This window comes from Cynocephalus volans, chromosome 1, assembly GCF_027409185.1.
Source record: "Cynocephalus volans isolate mCynVol1 chromosome 1, mCynVol1.pri, whole genome shotgun sequence".
Lineage (NCBI taxonomy): Eukaryota > Metazoa > Chordata > Mammalia > Dermoptera > Cynocephalidae > Cynocephalus > Cynocephalus volans.
Window position 1 is genome coordinate 299,975,198 of NC_084460.1, and position 19,115 is coordinate 299,994,312.

A 19,115-nucleotide genomic window follows, 5' to 3' on the forward strand; every position below is an offset into this window, starting at 1 on the left:
TCTTGGACATCTGTTCTGCAATATTAAATTTTCAGAAGATAACGCCTACACATCGCTTTGAGAGGAAAAGGTTATGGCCACAGGGAGGAAATCTCAATTAGAGGACACTCGCTTATTATGGTCTAGACAGATGGATTTATCAATACCCTGAGTCACATAAAACCTAAAACGCCAGCATCATTCCAATTAAAGTCAGGAACAAAACAAGCACGTCTACTACTCCAGTCTTTTTAAACATTTTATGGAAGTTCTAGCTAATTCAATGAAAGAGTAAAAGATCATGACTTTTGAGAAGAGAGAAACTAAGCATAAGGACTAGGAATAGGCCATTTCCACAAAGGGAAATACCAAACATGTGAACTTGCAGGAAGAAGCTCAACCTCACTACCAACAGGAAAATGCAAAGGATGAGGTTAATGTGCCCGTCAGTTTATCCAGAACTAACAGGACTGCCTGCATGCAGTGTTGGTAAAGCAGAGGACACCGGGTCTCATGTACCTGGTTGCAGTGGATTGAATTATGTCCCCCCAAAACTCACTGAAACTTGAATTGTATCCCCTAGGTTTTATGTATTAGAAACTTAGCCCCACTGTGACTGTTAAAGAGCGGGGAAATCCTATTACGGTAATTGAAAGGTGGAACCTTGAAGAGGTGATTAGATCGTAGGATCATGCAGTGGTGAGCGAATTAATAATGGTGGTCAGGGGCGTGCTTCTGAGGGCTTTGAAATAAGAGAGAGGACAGTCTGTCTTTCTTTTCTGTGCTCTCTCTGATTCTACCACCCTTGCAATGTGAGACCCCTGGGTCACTGTCACCACCACCAGATGGACTTTGGACTTCCCAGTCTCAGAAACTGTAAGCAATAAATTTATTTTTTCTTTATAAATCACCCAGTTTCAAGCATTTCGTTATAAGCAACAGAAACCAATACAGAAAATTGGTACCAGAGAGGTGGGGTGTTGCTTATAACAAATACCCAATAATGTGGAAGCGGCTTTGGAACTGGGTGTTGAAGAGAAGCTGGAGAAATTCAGAGGAACAGGCTGGAAAAAGCCTAGATGCTGGTGAAAGTTTAGAAGACAAGAAAACCAGGGAAAGTTCGTAATGTTTTAGAGATTGGTCAAATGGTGGTGACCAGAATGTTTATGGAAATAATGGACTGTAAAGACCATTCTAAGGAGGTCTCAGGTAGAAATAAGAAGGAATTTATTGGAAACTGGGTCAAAGATCAACTTTGCTATAAACTGGCAAGGAACTTGGCTGCATTGTGTCCATGCCCTAGGACTTTGTGGAAGTTGGTATTTAAGAGTTGTGAACCAGAGTATTTGGCAGAAGAAATTTCTAAGCCGCAAAACATTCAGGAAGCTGCGTGGCTACTTCTAACAGTCTCCTCTGAGTTATGGTGGTAAAGGCATGACATAAAGCCAGAATTTAAAAGGGAAACAGAGTAAAGATTTGGAAAATTTGCAGCCTGGCCATGTGGTAGAGAAGCAGAGAGCATTTTCAGAAGAAAAATGCAATGGTACTAAGAAGATTAATATGAAAGAAAGGAATTATCAAAAGAAGGGGGAAAGGCCCTGACGGCACTGAAGAAGCCTCTGGAGCCAATCCTTCCATTTCAGGCCCAAAGGCCTAGGGAGACAAAATGGTCTTGGGAAACAGGCCCGAGGCGCCCTCCATGGGCTCACTGCCCAGGGCCACCTTGAGAAGCTGCTTCCAGCACCAGCACCCCAGCTGCTTTGGCTGCTCCAGCTGTGGCTAAGTTGGCCCCAGGTGTGGCTGGATGTGCAGCTTTGGAAAATACCAGCCAGAAGCCTTGGCAGCATCCATGTGATGTTAGGTCTGCAGGCTAGCAGAATGCCAGAGTTCTGAAAGCTTGGGAGCCTCCACCTCCATTTCAAAGGATGTACGGAAAATCTTGGGGGCCCAGGAAGATGTCTCTCTCAGGGGCAGAGTCACCACAGACAGCCTTCACTAGAGCAATGCCAAGAGGAAATGTGGGGTCAGGGTTGCAAAAGAGAAAGAAACCCCATCAGTGCAATGCCTAGTGGAGCCATGAGAGCAGCGCCTGCATAGAGATCCCAGAATTGTAGAGCTACCAGCATGCAATAGCAGCCTGAGAGCTAAAGCACCACCTGAGACCAGGAAAGCCATAGAAGCAGAGCTGCCTGAGGATTTGGGGACCCAACCCCCCCACACCAGCGTGCAGAGGACACTGAACATGGAGTCAAGGTATGCGATTCATCAGCTGTAAGATTTAATGCCTGCCCTGCTGGGTTTCCGATTTGTATGGGACCTGTTACCCATCTCTTTTGGCCTATTTCTACCTTTTTGAAGGGGAATATTTATGCTATGCTTTCCTACCATTGTATGTTGGCAGTAGATAACTTGCTTTGACTCCACATATGGGACTTTGAAGTTTGGACTTCTGAGGTGAAACAAGTTAAGACCTTGGGGATGAAATGAATGTATTTGCATGTGAAAAGGACATGATTTTGGCGGGCCAGGGGCAGGATGGATTGAATTATGTCCCCCCCAAATTCACTGAAGCTTGCACTGTGCCCCTCAAGTTTTATATATTAGAAACTTGGCCCCCACTGTGACTGTTAAGAGGGTGGGTAATCCTGTTATGGTTGAAAGGTGGAGCCTTGAAGAAGTGATTGGATTGTAGGCCCATGCAGTAGTGAATGGATTAAAAATGGTGGTCAGGGGCGTGCTTCTGAGGGCTATAGAAGAGGAAAGTCTCTCTCTCTTGCTCTGCTTCCACCATCTTGCAATGTGAGACTCCTGGGTCACTGTTGCCAGCACCAGATGGACTTTGGACTTCCCAGCCTCAGAAACTGTAAGCAATAAAATTCATTTTCTTACAAAGTACCAAGTTCCCTGTATTTTGTTAAAAGCAACAGAAATGGATTAATATAGTGGTGGTGTAATTAAGTCTTTCTGCAGGGAAATTTAGGTATGCAGCAACATCTATAATCCATATAGTCTTCCCACTTCTAGAATCCATTGCATAGAAATGTTCATACATGGGCACAAGATGTGTGAGTGTGATGGATGGAAAAATAGAAACCTAGGAGGAACCATCAGCAGGAAGGGTCACTTCATCTTATCCAGGACGCCCCATCTACATGACCATCCTGACCAGGCGCCAGCCTCAACTTCCAAACTGGGCCCCTGCCTCCCCCTGGCCCCACTACGGTCAACATAGCAGTGAGAGCGACCCTGGTGAGAGGAAAGGTATCTCACATCCGGCCTGTGCTCAGACCCTCGCTCAGAGCACAGCCCTCATCTGCGCGAGGGGCTGCAGGCTCTGCGAGGTCTAGCCATACCTCCTGGGCATGTCCTGTGTCTGCCCACCCCTCGGCCACCACCCTGTGTGCTCCAACCTCAGGGATACTGTGCTTGCTGCTCCTTCGTGTCCACAGCTCTCTTCCTGCAGACAGCCTGGCAAACTGTACCACCTTCTCCCCAACCAGCTCCTTCTGCCCCTCTCCTTGGCTCTCCCCCCTCCACAGTGCTGATGTGGTGGGCTGTTTACTGCCCGTCTTCCCTCCAGGATGTAAGCTCCACGAGGGCAGGAGCTCCAGGCTGCTCACCGCTGGATCCCCAGGGCCTGGCACATACTGTTGCAGGCATAAAACTTGGCTCATCTGCAGCAGTATGGAGTACTATGCACCCATGAAAAAGAGGGAGACCAGATAGCCAGATGTGGGAATATTCTAGGATGTACACGAACAAGTCACAGAAAATGAATAACAATAAAAAAGACAAGTGGGACATATGCAGGGCTTGCCACATGCCAGCACTGCTCTGACAAACATGCTCTTACTGTGCATAGCAGAGGGCTGGTGTTAGGGCAGACAACTGCACACGGACATGTTTCCCGCCCTGTGGAGCTTAGCTTCTGGTGGGGAAAATAGACAGTGAATAAGGAACTAGAATACACAGCGCGTTAGCTGATAAGGAGAAAGGAGCAAGGCGAGAAGTGAGTGTGTGAGGGGCTAGGTGTTAGGGAGGGTGGCCAGGGGAGGCTCCCTGTGTAGGTGGTGTTTGGCAAAGACCTTGAGCCTGAGCCCGCACGTGTGTCCTCACTCAGAGTCTCTTGGCCTCACTATCTCCCAGGCCTGCAGCCACCTGCCTTCCCCACCCACCACGGGCACAGTCTCCAGTGGTCCTCCTGGCTTCACACCTGAGTTTCTGGCTCCACCCACCGCATGTGGACACCACAGGTGGGCCCTGGCTTCCCCAGCTGTTGCCAAAGGGCCCAGTGAGGCGACTGGATGCAAGGGCGAGCTCATGCCCGGGGGTGAACTTAAACCAGGGGGACAAGAGACAGGAAAGAGCAGGCAGAAAATCCCCTCTGCATCTGGCCCTCAAATAAACTATTCTGAAGCTCACTTTCTTTCTTTCTTTCCTTCCTTTCTTTTCTGATGAGGTGCCAAGGGGCCAGGCCACCAGCCAGGTGTCTGAGGCAGGGTGTCATCTCAGCAGGTGTCACCACGTGTGTGCTTCCAGGCTTCTCTTCCTTGGTTCTCCTTTCCTTCTCTCTTGCTACTCTGGGATGGCACCTCCAGCAAAACACTAGCATTTAAGCGTCACCCCAGTCTCTGCTTTCAAGAGAACTCAAACTAAGACCTGGGCAGAGGGGAGAGCAGGCTATGGAGGAATAATACCCAAGGCTGGGGTGGAAGCACAAAGGCCCCGAGGCAGGCGAGTGTCCAGCCTGCCTGAGGAAGACGGACGAGGCTGCAGCAGAGCAGGTGAGGTAGCGGGGCCAGCTCACGGAGAGACTTGCAGGGGCAGAGCCGGAACTCTGGCTTTATTCTGAGTGAAACAGGGAACTGCTGGAGAGTTCTGTGCAACAAGATCTGACTTCCACTTTAACAGGGATTGAAGGGTGGGGGCAAGGAGAAACAAGGAGATGTCTTGGGGGCTATTGCTATGTTTCAGTAGAGCTGCCACGGGGTTGTCCAGGGTGCCGAGGGCATTCTCTCACTCTCGCTCCCTGCCCCCCAAACCCTGGACACCACCCACTTATCCCCATGGCCCTCCCCCAGACAAGCAGCCAGTCCCTTCTGCTGTGAGTGATCGGAGGCAGCAGCAGAATGGTTAAGGGAACAGGCCCTGTATGGCCAGGGTTTCAATCGGTTTCTACCACTTCCTGACTGTGTGATCTTGGACAAGTTCCCTAACTCTCTGTTTCTATAAAATGGGGATAACAATTGTTTTTGCCTCCTACTGGTTGTTGGGAGGATTAAATGATACAACCTGTGCAAAGTATCTGCACTGTAGTAAGTATCTAACAAATATTAGCTTTTATTATCATTGCTAATCACTACAGGTAATAAAAGTAACTTAAAAAAAGAGAGAGATCTCATTGTCATGGAGCTGTCTCTGGCTTGTATTTTACAGTTCTAAGAGCTCAGTGCCCCCTCCCCCCAGCCCAGGCAATAAAGACACCCTTGCAGGAGGGCACCAGACACTTGAACCAGCCACCGTGCTGTCATGTGTGCCCTGGGGGCTTTGCACTTTGTTCCTAGGGCTCCTGATTTTCAGCCCACAATTCCAGCCTCTGAGAGCTGGGTTGAATATGACTGGTGCCACAAGATTAGCTTAAGTGGAAAATAAAACTTTTTGCAATGAGGGTGGGGCAACCGTGGCAGAATGTGAAATAACACACTAAGCCAAATGCATCTGGAACTTCATTATTCCAGAAAATGCGACGCTCAGCTCTAATGGACTGACCTCATTTTGCCAAGTTGGCAAAACTGATGTGAGGTCAAAGCAGACTTTGCCTCCTGCCTTCCATAAATGTTTACCCCATGCCCTTGTGCCAGCACTGCCAGTGCCCTGGGAAGCTCCTGGGAAACTCGTTTCTACCCCATGGGGGGGTGGAAGAGTGCGCTCATGAGCCCAGGGGGCCAGGGCCCCAGCAGGGAAAAGGACTGCCTGGCTGAAAAGGGGCTGCTAGAGGCCAGGGTGAGACTCTGGGCATAAGCCTGTCCCTCAGGCTCCCCTGCCACCCCTTCAATGTCTGCCCACTGGCCTTGCCTCTGGAGAAGGGTCAGACTGAAGGAAAGGAGTTCAGCTGGGACCCCTGACTGGTCACTAGGCCACGTCTTTGGTAGTGAGGGTTGCCTCGAACAGACAGAGGAACATTCAGAAAGCACAGTCCGCAATGAGATCATAGTGTCTGGGATCGGGAGGGGGAGGAAGTGGTGGGGGGAGGGGGGGCAGTGGAAAGGGAAGGTCCAGGAACCTGGCTGATGGGTTCATGGGGTTCATTGTGCTAGCCTCTCTACTTTCGCCGATATTAAGATTTTCCATGATAAACAGTTAAAAAAAAAAAAAATTAGGAATGAAGGCACAGCCTGGGCCCCAGTTCCAGCCTACACTGCCACCGCCAGGACTGGTAAAGGCTTCTCGGACCCAATACCATTATACGTAATGGGGATTCTTCGTAAAAATCGCAAGTCAGCTTATGGTTCAATCACTTAAGGCCCTCATTTGTTTGAATGGGAGTATAGATACATGCAGAAAAGTCTCACAATGTACGGTCACAGCTTGATGTGTGCCTGCAAACTGAACACACCTGTGTGACCAGCACCCAGATCCTGAAGCAGGATGCTACCAGCCCCCAGAGGCTCCTGCTGGCTCTCCCAGCTGCTGCCCTTTCCTAGGGTCCCCACTCACCTGGCTCAAAGCCTGGCTAATTCTGCCTGTTTTTGAACTTTATATAACAGGGATCATACGTACAGCCTGTACTCTGTGTCTGCATGCCTGGCGGTTTTTTACAACCCCAAATATTATAACATGTTTTCTACTTCCTGGTAGAAGCCAACTCCCTGAGGCCAGCCTGCCGTAATCCAGAGAAAATGTTTGTCCTGCTGAATAAACAGCTGAGCTCTCCATGGCGACGGCTGGGTAACTGAGGAAAATGGGACCTTAGCCATCCAAATACAAGGGTAGGAGGCACTCGGGAGAAGCATTGTCTTGGCTCACTTGGGCACCTTCAAAAGCTTTCAACTTGGCCTTTACATATGTAGAAGTATGAGGTTTCAAAACAATAATGCAAAAGTGTCAGCCTCCTGGCCTCAGCTCCAGCATGTAGGGATTGAGCTATGCTGGGGGTCGGTGAATTCTGGAAAGCGGAGACATTTGCTCCTCATATACCTGAGCTGTTCTTATTTTACCCAGTTTCTTAAAGAGCTGATTCTGCAGATTCTGATTTCTCTATGTTGCCCCCAGTGAAAACAGGAGGAGCCCTTCAAGGCCAGGGAGGGCTCTGCACTGCAGCCTACCCTGCCTTGGGAACTGCCAGCCTCTGGTAACCACGTGGGCTTGGCCCCCATCACTGATCACTGATTTACTGCTTCTAATTTGCTCTAGACTTGGAAATACAGTAAGAAACTTGTTATAAATGTGTATATGATGAGCATAAATAATTGGAATGAGGCCCTAAGTCCCCAGAGGAAAGTGCAGAGGCTAAGGGGAAGGGTCCACTGGAGGCCCCTGTTTATACTTTCTGGATCTCCCTTGGGTCCGCAGGCAGGTGGGCCAGCTTTCCACAAGGGCAGGGGCACAGGGTGTCTGCCTTTCTAGTTGGTTTTGCCAAATACAGTAGACTTCAAAAGGTAAAAGCAGCATCCAGTGCGTCACTCTTTCTTTTGATTAAATGCTGAGTGGTCTTGCCAGCCATTCAGTGACCTTACAGAGTGGTTTGCTGAGGCCTGGTGAAGCGACATCATAATTTAAAAACAGAGGCATGCCTACCAGTATTTTCAGAAAGTTAAGCGTGCATCAGAAGTGAGAAACCTTTCCTGTTTCCTTCTAAGCTCTGTACACGTGCCTTGCCAGGGTAACATTATGTGACTTGAAGGCAAGAGCACGTCAGAAACCTCTCATCTCCTGCATAGGTGCCTGTGAAAATCATCCACACACTGTCAGAAACCCAAAGACCTGGGAATTGAAGCTGACCTCAGAGATTGCCTAATCCAAGCCTCTCCATACAGAAGAGGAAACTGAGGCCCACAGTGGGAGCTGAGTCACCCAGCAGCAGCCAGCTGGCTGGTGCAGGGCTCTAGTCTCCACAGAAAGCCAGGGCTGTGTTAGTTCTGTATCAATGAATCACACCAAGATGACAGTGACAGATAAATGAGAACACCCACAGTACCATCCTGCACTGGCACATCACATAGCTTCCACCTAAAAAAAAAAAAAAAAAAAAGGAGTCCCTTCCTTCATTAATACTCATACACCTTACAAAAAGTGGTTAGCCTTGTATTTAAAAACTCAGTTTCCGATTAAAGCCTTTGGGTAGAGTCCTGTTCCCTTCTCAGCCAAACCCAGCCTGAGACCAGAAACCTCAGATGGGTGTAGGGGGTGGGTGTCTCCCCTTTGAAGCCCAGGAGAAGGCCAGTGGCCCTGCTGTGCCAGGCATAGGTGAGAGGTGTACATGGAGGGGGCTTCTGCCCTGGTGCTGGGGTTCATAACATTTGGAGGATCTGAAGCTGTTCCTCCCAAATTCCAGCCCACTCAGGATTCAGCACCCAATTTCAGGGCTTCATGGAACCTCTGAAGCTCATTTTGACCCCGGGTGATGGAAAGACCCTGGAGAAACCCTGGGTCTGGCCCTGTCCTGGTGTGTGCCCTGCATGTATCTGGGCCTTAGTTTCCTCATCTGTTAAGCCAAAGGGTTACCCTGGATAATTTCCAAGGTGCCTTCTGGCTCCGTTGCTCTCTGAGTATGAATCAGCTTTCCAAACTGGTTTCTTCTGTGTAGGTTACAGAAACCCTGGAAACCAACTCGTCATCTGTTACCCTGGCCTTCCCCGAGGGGGAAGCAGACCATTGCCCACCCTCTGGTCCATGTCTGGGCCTTGGCAGCCAAGGCACACCCCAGAAGGATGGTGTTACTGCTCCACTACAAGGTGTACCTCCCTCTATCCATCCTGGAGAGAGGGAATCAATCAACAGAGGGTGGTCAAGGGCAGGCAAAGGGGGCTGAACATCAGGTGGTCTCCCTGCCCTCAGGGTTCCCAGGCCTGGCTTGTCTCTCTGCCCACCCACTCCAGGGGACCCATGGGTGTCCAGCTAAATCTCCTAGACCAGTACCAATCTATTGCCCTTCCCCAGCCCGAGATCTGGCTCTCTGGCCATAGAGCAGGAAGCCAGCTCCCCAAGGGCCCTCCGTGTCCCAGGACTGACGGTGGGTCTCCTTGGCCTTCCTTCCCCAGGGTGGAAAGGGGAAGGGGGGTTCCTAAAAGAACACGGTCTAAAGAACGACAGAGGCCGGTATGGTAGTCACTCCAGCTCTGTGACCTGATACACGCTGCCTCACCTCTCTGGACTTAGTTTCTTGGTCTGCCGAATGGGGACACTCACACCCACCTTGCAGAGTTTCAGCGCGGCTTCCATGAGCGAAGACACCGAGCGCGGCACAGTCAGCCTCGGACGCGCGTTCATGTCACCCTTCACATTTTAAGGAACACCAGCATTTCGTGCACACACCCCACCCAAGGCCGTTTTCCAGCCGAGAAGGAGTCGAGCGGCCCAGACAACTCTCGGCCGCGCCTCCGCAGCCAGAGGGAGCCCCGCGCGCCGGACCCCGCACCCGCCCGCCGCGGCCCTCCCGGCCGGGGCGGTTACGTAAGCTTGAGCGGGGCCGCCGCTCCGCGCAGCCGCCCGCGCCGCTCCACTCACCGCCCCGCCGCGTCCTCGTCGCCGGCCCGCCAGTCCCCGGTGGCGCGTGGGTCCGCCCGCCGCTGCCTTCGCCGCCCAGAGCAGCTCGTAACCCCGCAGCGCCGCCGCGGCCGCCGCCTCGCCGCTGTCACATAGTGGAAAACGTGACCGCGCCCGCCGCGCCCGCCCCCGGAGCCCGCCATTGGCCGCTGCGCCGCCTCATCTGCATACCGGGGGGGCCGGGCCTGCGAGCGCCGCGCGTCCATTGGTGGCGGCGCCTGCCACTCTCTTTACATAAGACGCACATGGAACTCCATGTTCACCGCTTCGGTTCCTCAATGGAGGCGCGGCGCGCTCGTGCCTCCCTCTCCTCCTCCCGAGTGGTCCCGCCCACTTCCGGCCTCGTTGCCTTCCATTCAAGATGTCTCGCGTGCTCCGGCTCTGGGCACTCGGAGTGGCGCGTACCACTGCGGCGCGGGGGAGCCTGGCGGGACCGCGACCGGCTCCTGCGAACCTGCCCCGTGAGACCAAGCCCCGGCGAAGGCCAGCCTCGGGAGGCTGCCACCTTCGGCGACGGGCCAGAGGCGCGCCCCCAGCGGCCAGGGCCACGGGAAACTCCCTGCACACATCCTTCCTTCAGTCATTCACATCCATTCATTTACTCATTCGCTCATTCATTCATCACTAGGCGCCGAAGCTGCCCGAGGGATGGAGACAGGGCGGCCCCGCAGGAGCCCCCGGTGCACACCACCCCGGCCGACCAAGAGCCTGTGGTCGATGCTTGTCCCAGACCCGCCAGGACAGTCAGCTTCCAAGGGGTCTTATTTCTGAGACCAAGTGTGGTGATTTTTGGTTTCGGAAATAGGGTCATTGTTACTATGGGAAGGTACCAAAGAAATAAATGTTGTACTAAATAAATGTTGTACTGATAAATAAATGTCTGTCCCCCGAAAACATCATTAGGGAGAAAGGACTATCTCATGAAAAGAGAACTTAGCCAAATACTGACTTTGGGTGGTACAGATTATAAATTAGCCAGGGCCAGAGCTATCCCCATAGCCTCCATGAAGAAGGCAGCACCTGAAGGATGGTAGGATGGGTTAGGTATTTGGAAAAGGAGGGCCATCCAAAGGTGCAAGCCACAGAGACGCACGAGCCAGCGGTGGGGCTGGGCTCCCGGGAGACAGCGCTGGACGCTGGAAGACCTCCGCTGAGGCTGTTCGTTCTCTCAGTAAGCATCATTTGGGGCAAGTTAAGCCCACAACCGTCTGTCTGCAGAGTCAGGAGAGAGAATAGAACTTTCCCTTGGACCGGGTAGAAGCCTGAGACTTCCTTGAGGGACATGAAACAGCTTGCAGTCTCCCAAGCAGCACAACTGCAGCAGTGTCTGAAAATGCAGGGTCTGATGGGGCAGGTGAGGCTGGTGGGGCTCTGAAGGGCTGAAGGGGCACTAGGTGTTGTCAGAGAAGCTGGGGCCTGTAGCACTTCCCTTCCCTCTTCCTGCTCTTCCCCGGGCTCTCCTGGGGACCAGGGATGAGAGGGAAGGAAAAGTTATAAACCGGTAGCCTGCACGCAAACCGAGCCGCTGGTTTCTGACTCCGGCTAACCCCCATTCAGGAATTCCTGCGTGTGAGCCGTTTCTTTCCCTCTACTTGACAAAATGTGTGTGTGCAGCTTCTCGGATGCAAACCAGGGCAAATCCAAGTTCTTTGGTACAATCCTTCCCACATGAGTCCTGGGAAGCCTGTTGGCAGCTCACACTCCATGATCAGGGGGGACCCTCCTCCTGTTTCTCTGACATCAACACCCGGACACACTTCCCGCCCCCTCTTCCCAAGCACACACACACAAATGCCAAGTAAATCCAGGCCCAGCTGCACCCTGCACACACCCACAGGCCCTTTTATTTCTTCGCTTACATTGACGTCAATGGTGAGCTTCACTGTTCTGGAAACAAGAGTAAACAGACAGACAGCTCATCCACACCTCACGGAGATCCTCCTTCATTCTCAACTTTTCCTTGGTTGGTCTTGCTCCATATTCAGTCTGCGGTCTAATGTCACATTTCCTCCCTAAATTTAGCCTTTTCTATTTCCACCGATAAATCTGGTAGAAAGATGCTGAAATAAATTCTTGTAGAAATTATCAAACACCATGGGTCTCTAGAACTCTTTGGAACCTAATCTATTTTTAATGTCTTACAGCTAGCTTCTTCTTTCTTGTTATTGGAAACTTTCGTTCACTCCACAAATATTTGTTGACACCTGAGTATTGGGAGGCACGCAAAAATGCATCTCGTTGTATCGGTGTTTGTAAGGAGCTTGTGATGCGGAAGGGGTGATGAGGTGGGTTTGCAGGCAGTCTTGTCTAAGATGAGGTGTAAGTCCTGAGAGACCGAGACAGACCTGGGCAGAGGCCCAGCTCCAACAGAGGAGCACACTGCAGAGTGCAACCCTTAGGATCAGGCCAAGTCCATGGATGCCATTCTGAGGCGAGAGACGGGGGGGGGGGGAGAGAGACAGAGAGACAGAGAGAGCGAGCGAGCACTGGGGCAGGCAGGTGGAGGAGGAGGGGAGAATGACTCCTTTCCCAGCCAGCCCAAACTGACTAGCTGTCACCTCCAGCATGAAGCTCTTGGCCAGGAAAATTGCTGCTGGCCCAAGGGAGGCAGGCTGGCCAGAAGAAAGCCAGCCTTCAGGTGGGGTTGGGGGTGGGTGGTGAGCCAGAATCCCTGGCAGCCTGGGCAGTGCTGGGGATGGAAGCAGCTGGCCTCTGGTCTCAGCCTTCAGCCTGCCTCCCAGCCAAGACTGCTCTGCCCCTGCCCTGTTGATTCCCACCAGCCTATTTCTACCACTGAGCCTGGCCCAAGTCGGCCTGCCCACCCACGCCTGGGTCCTGCCTGGAGGGCCCCTCTGCACCTGGGCCTCCACTCGCCAGCTCTCTCACTTGCTCAGTCACTCAGTCAGCCAGCTGTTTACTGAGCTGCATGCCAGTGTTGGCCACTGCGTGCTCTCCTGACGGATCGCATGGTTTGTAGGCCGGCCAGCTAGGGCGTGAACTAGGACAACAAAGGACGGGCAAAGGCTAGGAAGAGAATCCTTTCTGTAAATGGGGGTAGTGGTGGCCAGCAAAGTTCTCTCTAAGGAGATGGAAAGGACACTGTCAATCTTTCTGTCCCTCCATCCTCAGGCCACCCTCCTGGGTCTAGAGACATTGCAGATGGAATGTCTGACCCTCACTCTCCAGCCTCCCTCTCACCTGGCACTGGCCCACAGCTGACCCCAGCTCGGCACTGTGGCAGCTCCTAGCAGGGAGACCCTTGGCCAGCTCCCACAGGGAGCCCAAAGACATGGGCAGCCGTGGCCAGGTTCTCAGACAGGGTGAGGAAGGCCCTAAATCAGGCAGGTGATTTGAGGGCAGGTGCCTTTCCCTGAACTTGAGGTGGTTTGTGATAAAAGAAGGTGTCTTTATTGTGCTAGTTACCTACTGAGAAGGGTTTTTGGATTCTTTTTGAGGGGGAGGGCAGCTTGCTGGTGCAGGTATTGAACCCCGGGCCTTGCTGTTGTCAGCACTATGCTCTAACCAATTGAGCTAACTGGTCAGCCTGTTTTTTTTTTTTTTTTTTTTTAACTAAATATAGATCCAGGGTGGTCATCCTTTGTTTCGGGGAGACACATGTGGGTGTTGTATGTGCAGGAGTGTGTGTGTGCATTGTGTGTGCATGTGTGTGTGTGTATGCATCTGTATGCATGTGTTTGTGTGTGTACGTGTATGTGTGCTTATGTGTCTTCACCCAGAAAGCCATGAGATTGAACATCAACAGTGAGTGTGCAGCCCCGATCTTTTTCCACCTTGCTCTGGAGAAGAGGCCATGAAAAGGAGCTGGGCACATCCTTGCCCAGAGCCACCTGGCATGGAATGTTGGCATCCATGTCCCCATCACCCCTTTGCAAAGGACATCCTCCACATCCAGTACTGTGCACTGGGTACGACCTCCATATGATGCTGAATAGAAGTGGTGAGAGAGGACATCTTGCCCTGTTCTGATCGGAGGGAGAAAGTGCTCAATATTTCAGTCATTTATGATGAGCCTTAAGGGTTTTGTTTTTTGTAGATGTCCATTGTCATATAAAGAAAGTTCCCTTCTATTATAATTTGCTAAGAGTTTTTGTTTGTTTTATTTTGTTTTGTTTTATCATACATAGGTGCAGTGGGCTTTTAACAGATGGTGATTTTTATTACTTTAAAAAATCTCCCCCAAATAAATCTAATCTATTTTTTTTTTTTGCAGATCTGCAAATAATTTAAGTTGCCATAGCTTTTTCTCTTCTATACAATACTCTGTACTGACTTATTTACTTCTTTATTGTATCTTAAAACAAAAAATATAAACAAATTAAAAAATTAGTGTCCCAAGATTCTGTCTTTTTTAGGTTGTACATCTGTTCTTTATTACTATAAGAATCCAGTGATTAAATGTGTACCCAACTGGCTTCTCTTATTATCAGTTTTGTAAATAAAAGGCATAGTTTTCACCAAAGCCAAAAAACTATTTGATATGATGTCACTTAAGAAAGGATTAAAACTTCGAACCAAGGCTTTAACTGAGATGAAAGCTGTGTCCTTTGGTGAGGAAGAGGGAGTGGCAGTGGGTGGGTGACAGCCGTATGGTGCTCACTGTCTGAGGTGCAGGTCAGGTTGGGAACTTGCAGGTTGATTTGTGGTTTTGTGGTCTCTGGCAGCTTGAGCCCCTTCCTAGAATTTCAGGGCCACCAACCCTTTACTGTCTTTAAGGGGCCCAAGGAAAGGCAGCTTGCCAACAGGGCCCCACATGTCTGAGGTGATCCCTGTGTTTGAGGTGATGCCATGTCCTTCAGAGGGTGGAAGTCTTTCTCATCAGGCAGGGTGCCATCCTGTTGGTCTTCAGGGCCTTGGACCTCGCCCAGGCAGGCCCTCTCTGCCTAGTATCTGTCCCCCAAGGCTGTCACCTCACCTGGTTCTTCCAGCATTTGGAGGTGGCACTGAAGGGTAGCCCAGCTGGCACCCCAGCCATGGATGTCTTAGAGCAGAGTCAGGAACTGGGGCCCTGCGTGTCCTGGGGACCAACAAGGCCTGGCACTGTCAGGATCCCTACTCCTGGGATGACACTAAGCATGCAGAGGGCTGAGGTTGGGGCTTCATATCCTAGATGGGTGGTCCTCAGGGCGCCCCCTGCTCGTGGACTGGCTAGGATTGAGCACATGCTTACGTGCCGAGGTATCACACTTAGTGCTTGATGAACATTCTCTGCTTAATCCTCACAGCTCTACAAGGTGTGTGCCTGTATCCCCATAACCCTTTGCAGAAGACACCCTCAACACCAAAACGCAGTGGGAATGGTGTGGATCTGGGTCTTATGTCCTTGAGGAGAGATGACCTTTTTCTGCAGAATGATCTCACGGGCGTTGTCAGCATTCCACCCCTTCAGAGCCTGGGAACGCGCAGCCCAGCAGGCAAGGCCATACTGTTGGTTGTGAGCAACAAAAGTCCAAGCTCCAAAGTCCCTCTCCTTCCCCAGGACATTCTCCCCACCCAAAATCTCCTTTGTGATGTGGCTGGCCAGGTGTGCCCTGCATTCTCCTAAGTCCCCTCTAAGTCCACAAAAGCTCCCAGGTGGGGATGGCTGGGGTTGCAGGTCCCTCTCGTGGACCTCCACCCACCACTCTTCCACCCAGTGCTCACAGTGAGGAGGACAAGCACTCTGGGGGCCCTGAGCATCCCACCTGACTCTGCCTGCAAGTCTGTCCTGCAGCAAACGCTGCTGTATGCCCCACCACGTGTGGCTTGGGGTGTTTGGGTTTTCGTCCTTTCCTGCTGGCTTCTCCTTCGTGCCCAATGTGAATAAAACACCACTTGTCCCCGGACCAAGTCTTGTTGGAGGCAACAAAGGGGTTTGACTGGGCTACCCTCAGGGTGGGAGGCATCCCCTCTGGGGGTGGTGAAGGGTCACCTGACTGAGTGGCAAGGGCAGCAGCCCAGGTGTCTTATAATTACACTGTGACTTTGGCAGCCTCGGTCTCAGGTGAAAGAGATGCTCGGGGATGGGAGGCTGCTGGTGTACCTGTCCTCCTGCTCCTCCTCAACAGACGAAATCCCGCTAGGGAGGAGGAAGGGAAAATGGAAGACTCCCTCTCCCACTCCCCATGCCACTGTTGAAGCTGCTGGGACACCTTGTCCTAGGGGGAAACCACGTGTAGGTGGGGCTATTTGGGTGCTCAGAAGGAGAAATAGGGCCCTCTGGCGTGCCTGCCACCAGCACCTTGGGGACTCTTCAAAAGCCTAGATGGTTTGTTTGCACGATGAGGGGTGAATTCAGTGCTGCTGATTATGCACGCTTAGGGTGGTGGGGACCAACACAGGACCTGCTGCAGAGTCAAGAGTCTGGACTGACTGACAATGATGGGCGGACACTCCCATCCACTTCTTGGAGTGGGGCTCATTGGGGTTTGGTACAGCTGTCCTGAGGGGTGTTCCCTGAGACCTTGAGCATAATCTGGGGCATCCCTCTTGAGTCTGTGGTCACTCTGCTGAGCTTGTCGGGTTAGTGTGGTTATATGACTACCGACAGAGAGGCCCCAACAATGCTCTGGACTCAGAAAGTGCCGAGTGATTGACTGTAGGCAGGGCCCTCCAAACAGGCGGCAGCTTTGGCTTTCTTCCTCCAGGTCAGAGGCGCTACAAGGGATGGAGCAGTCCTTTTGGGCTGGTATGTGCCTGACCTTAGTGGAAGAGTCAGAAATAAAGAACCCCAGAAGGTGGACCTAGTTTCTGCTTGAGATGGGGAAGAGAAGCAGAGAAAGGGGAGTATCTGCGCTTCCCATGAAGACCTCTCTTGACATCCACACAAAACTCGGTGGCTGTGGCTCATGAATGAGGGTCGTTGAGAGGAAAACGATGGCTTGCCAGTCCCTCCACCACAGACGGCTGGGGGACCAAGAGGGATGACCTGGGGCCTATGGCAATTGTGAGGAAGGGGCTACTGGGAGGGAAGCAGTTGTATGGGCGGTGGGGATCGATGCAGGAAGACCCATGTGCAAACTGGAGAGGATGACGGGAAGACTGGGGCCAGGAGGTCCCTAGGGAGGGGCCTTGAGATTAGAGTTTCACTCCCACCTCTATGATACTCCTCACAAAGCTTCATGTCCCTCTGAGCCTTCTGAGAAGGACTCAGGAGATGAAGATGAAGACCATATTCAAAAGGGATTCCTGAAGGGAACTCTTGTGGCTGTAGGATCCACCCTGTGGGCTAGTCTTGATCTGGCTCCCCTACACGCAGTTTGAGTCTTTTAAGTCACAAGAAGATGAGGGATGGGTCCTGTCCCCTGAGCCCCCTTTGGGGGCATTGCAGACTGTGTGCTTCAGTCCATGTACTCTGGAAAGGGGAGGATCCCAGCTAGTCCTGGGCTTGCTGGACATGGGATTCCAGGTGGCTGTCACCGATAGCCTGAGAAAGGTCACTGTCATAGGTGCTCTTGGAGTTCTCCCCATAACCCCTTGGTGGGCATCGCAGAGCAGGCCTTATATTTGACCAGTGGGAGGCCGGGGGCAGGAGAGGGAGGGGGCAGCTGGTACATTCCCTCGCCCTTTGCCCTCTGTAGGGCAAAAATCACTCAGCCAGTCCAGAGAAGTCCATGGGCTGCACACATGGACCTGCTGACTGTGGCTTGCCTCGTGTGGCTCGTGGGAAAGGCTCGCCTTGCATTTTCTTCCCTCTCCCTTCACACTCGCTGTCCCGGGATCGCACCTCCCAATAAAGCATTAATTCTTCAGCCTATCCGCAGGCTCTGTTTCTTAGGGAGCTCAAACGAAGACACCAGAGACTGGACATAGTTGTAGAAAGCACACCCTCACTAGGGTTTCATTTTGGAATTGAACTGCCTGCCTGTCTCAAAGCCGCAGGGTTCCCATTCCTGGTGGGAAGTGGAGTTGTAATGACTGGGGCCAGCTCACTACGGTCTGCAGGCCACATCAGGCCCTAGCCTGTTTCTGCATGGCCTGTGAGCTCAGAATGGTTTTTACACTTTTTAAAAGGAAAGGAGTGGGGGAAAAAAGCCAAAGAACATGCCACTGAGATCATACATTAGCCTCACAAGCCTAAATTGTTTACTATCTGGCCCTTCACAGAAAAAGTTTGCTGACCCTGGTAATAGCCTACCACGCATTACAGTTGGCGGACTTCCTGCCCGTGGTCAGTCACGCGGTGCAGGAAGAGAGCGAGGCGTTGGGAGGTCAGGTAGCGGTGGTGCTTCCTGCGAGGCGGGCAGTGATAATCGTGATGACTATGGAAAGGCTGCTCCTCTTGTTGGAGCTGGAGACTTGAAAAAAGAAAATCATGGGCTGAGGAAAGTTAATTGCCAACTTAAGACAAACGCTGAAAGCCTGAGGGCTACACTAGCAGCTCAGGAGAGTCACAACTCAGTGTTTTAGCAAGGTCACCAGGAACTCGTTCCCATCACTTGTTGGGATGACTCTAGCTGTGTGCTAGTAAACGGTTAACAACCGGGCCTCTGGGGAAAAAAAAGATTCGTATTAGTTGCCAATTTCTGTGGTGTTAATACTCCCACCATGGCCAATTTCAAGCTCCCACCATGACCCCCTTATGAAAGGCCCCATGTGTGAAGAGAGGAAGCCCAACCCCCTCTCCTGGGGCTCGAGCCAACATGAGAAAATAGTTTGAACCTGCCCAGGTTCAAAGGAGAAATGGTTGCAAGGAGAGATGGGTCTCCCAAAGTTCAACACCTAGAAGACTACTTTTCCAAACCCTTTGTTTAGAAGATTTTGAAAGGGGCTGTTGTTACCAATAATCTCAATAAAGTGTACATTGTGAGAAAGTTCTCAAGGTTACTGAGACCTCCAGCTTCTCAAATGAGGCGTCTGCTATAAGTCAGTTCACGTTGGAGATCAGCCACAAAAATGATCATTTTGGATTTGCAACAGTTGCTCTTGAGACACTGTCTGTGACAGGGACTGGCCCTTGGGACTCAAGCCACTCCTGCTCTTCGTGGCCATCATATCTACCATCAACCCAAGGGAGGCTGCTCGAGTTTCTGTCCACTGAGTGAGGGCCTTGTTTGGGCAGCGTCACTCTCCCAGGTATTGATGTGAGTCATTAAGGCTCCCATGAAGGAGGGCCAGCTGCCAGGCAGCCCTATTCCATCCTCTGGAATGTTTCCTCTGGCCCCCCTCCCACAACCCTTCAGGTGCAGATTTCTGAGTATGAAGAGACAGAAGTTTCAGCTGACCTCAGCATTCTAGCCCCAAACCAATTCCAGCCCTCAGGATCAAAGGCCAGGAGGAGGCCATCTAAAGCCCCAGTGCGGCTCGTTCTGTTCCTGATGGATTCTCAGGAGACAGCGAGGGTGGGCACTGCCAGCCACTAGCGAGCTGTGCCT

At 51.8% G+C, this 19,115-nt stretch overlaps 1 protein-coding gene across 5 annotated transcripts in view; it reads right to left on the bottom strand.

Annotated features, from left to right (window-relative positions):
* Positions 1 to 9,828, bottom strand: part of PER2 (period circadian regulator 2) — a 45,351-nt gene extending 35,523 nt beyond the window's left edge. For 4 of the 5 annotated variants that reach the window (XM_063091595.1, XM_063091602.1, XM_063091586.1 and 1 more), the window contains exon 1: positions 9,706 to 9,828. The gene's annotated coding sequence lies outside the window, so the exon portion shown is untranslated. The other variant, XM_063091576.1, reaches the window with a different exon arrangement.
* Between the last annotated feature and the right edge of the window lie 9,287 nt (positions 9,829 to 19,115).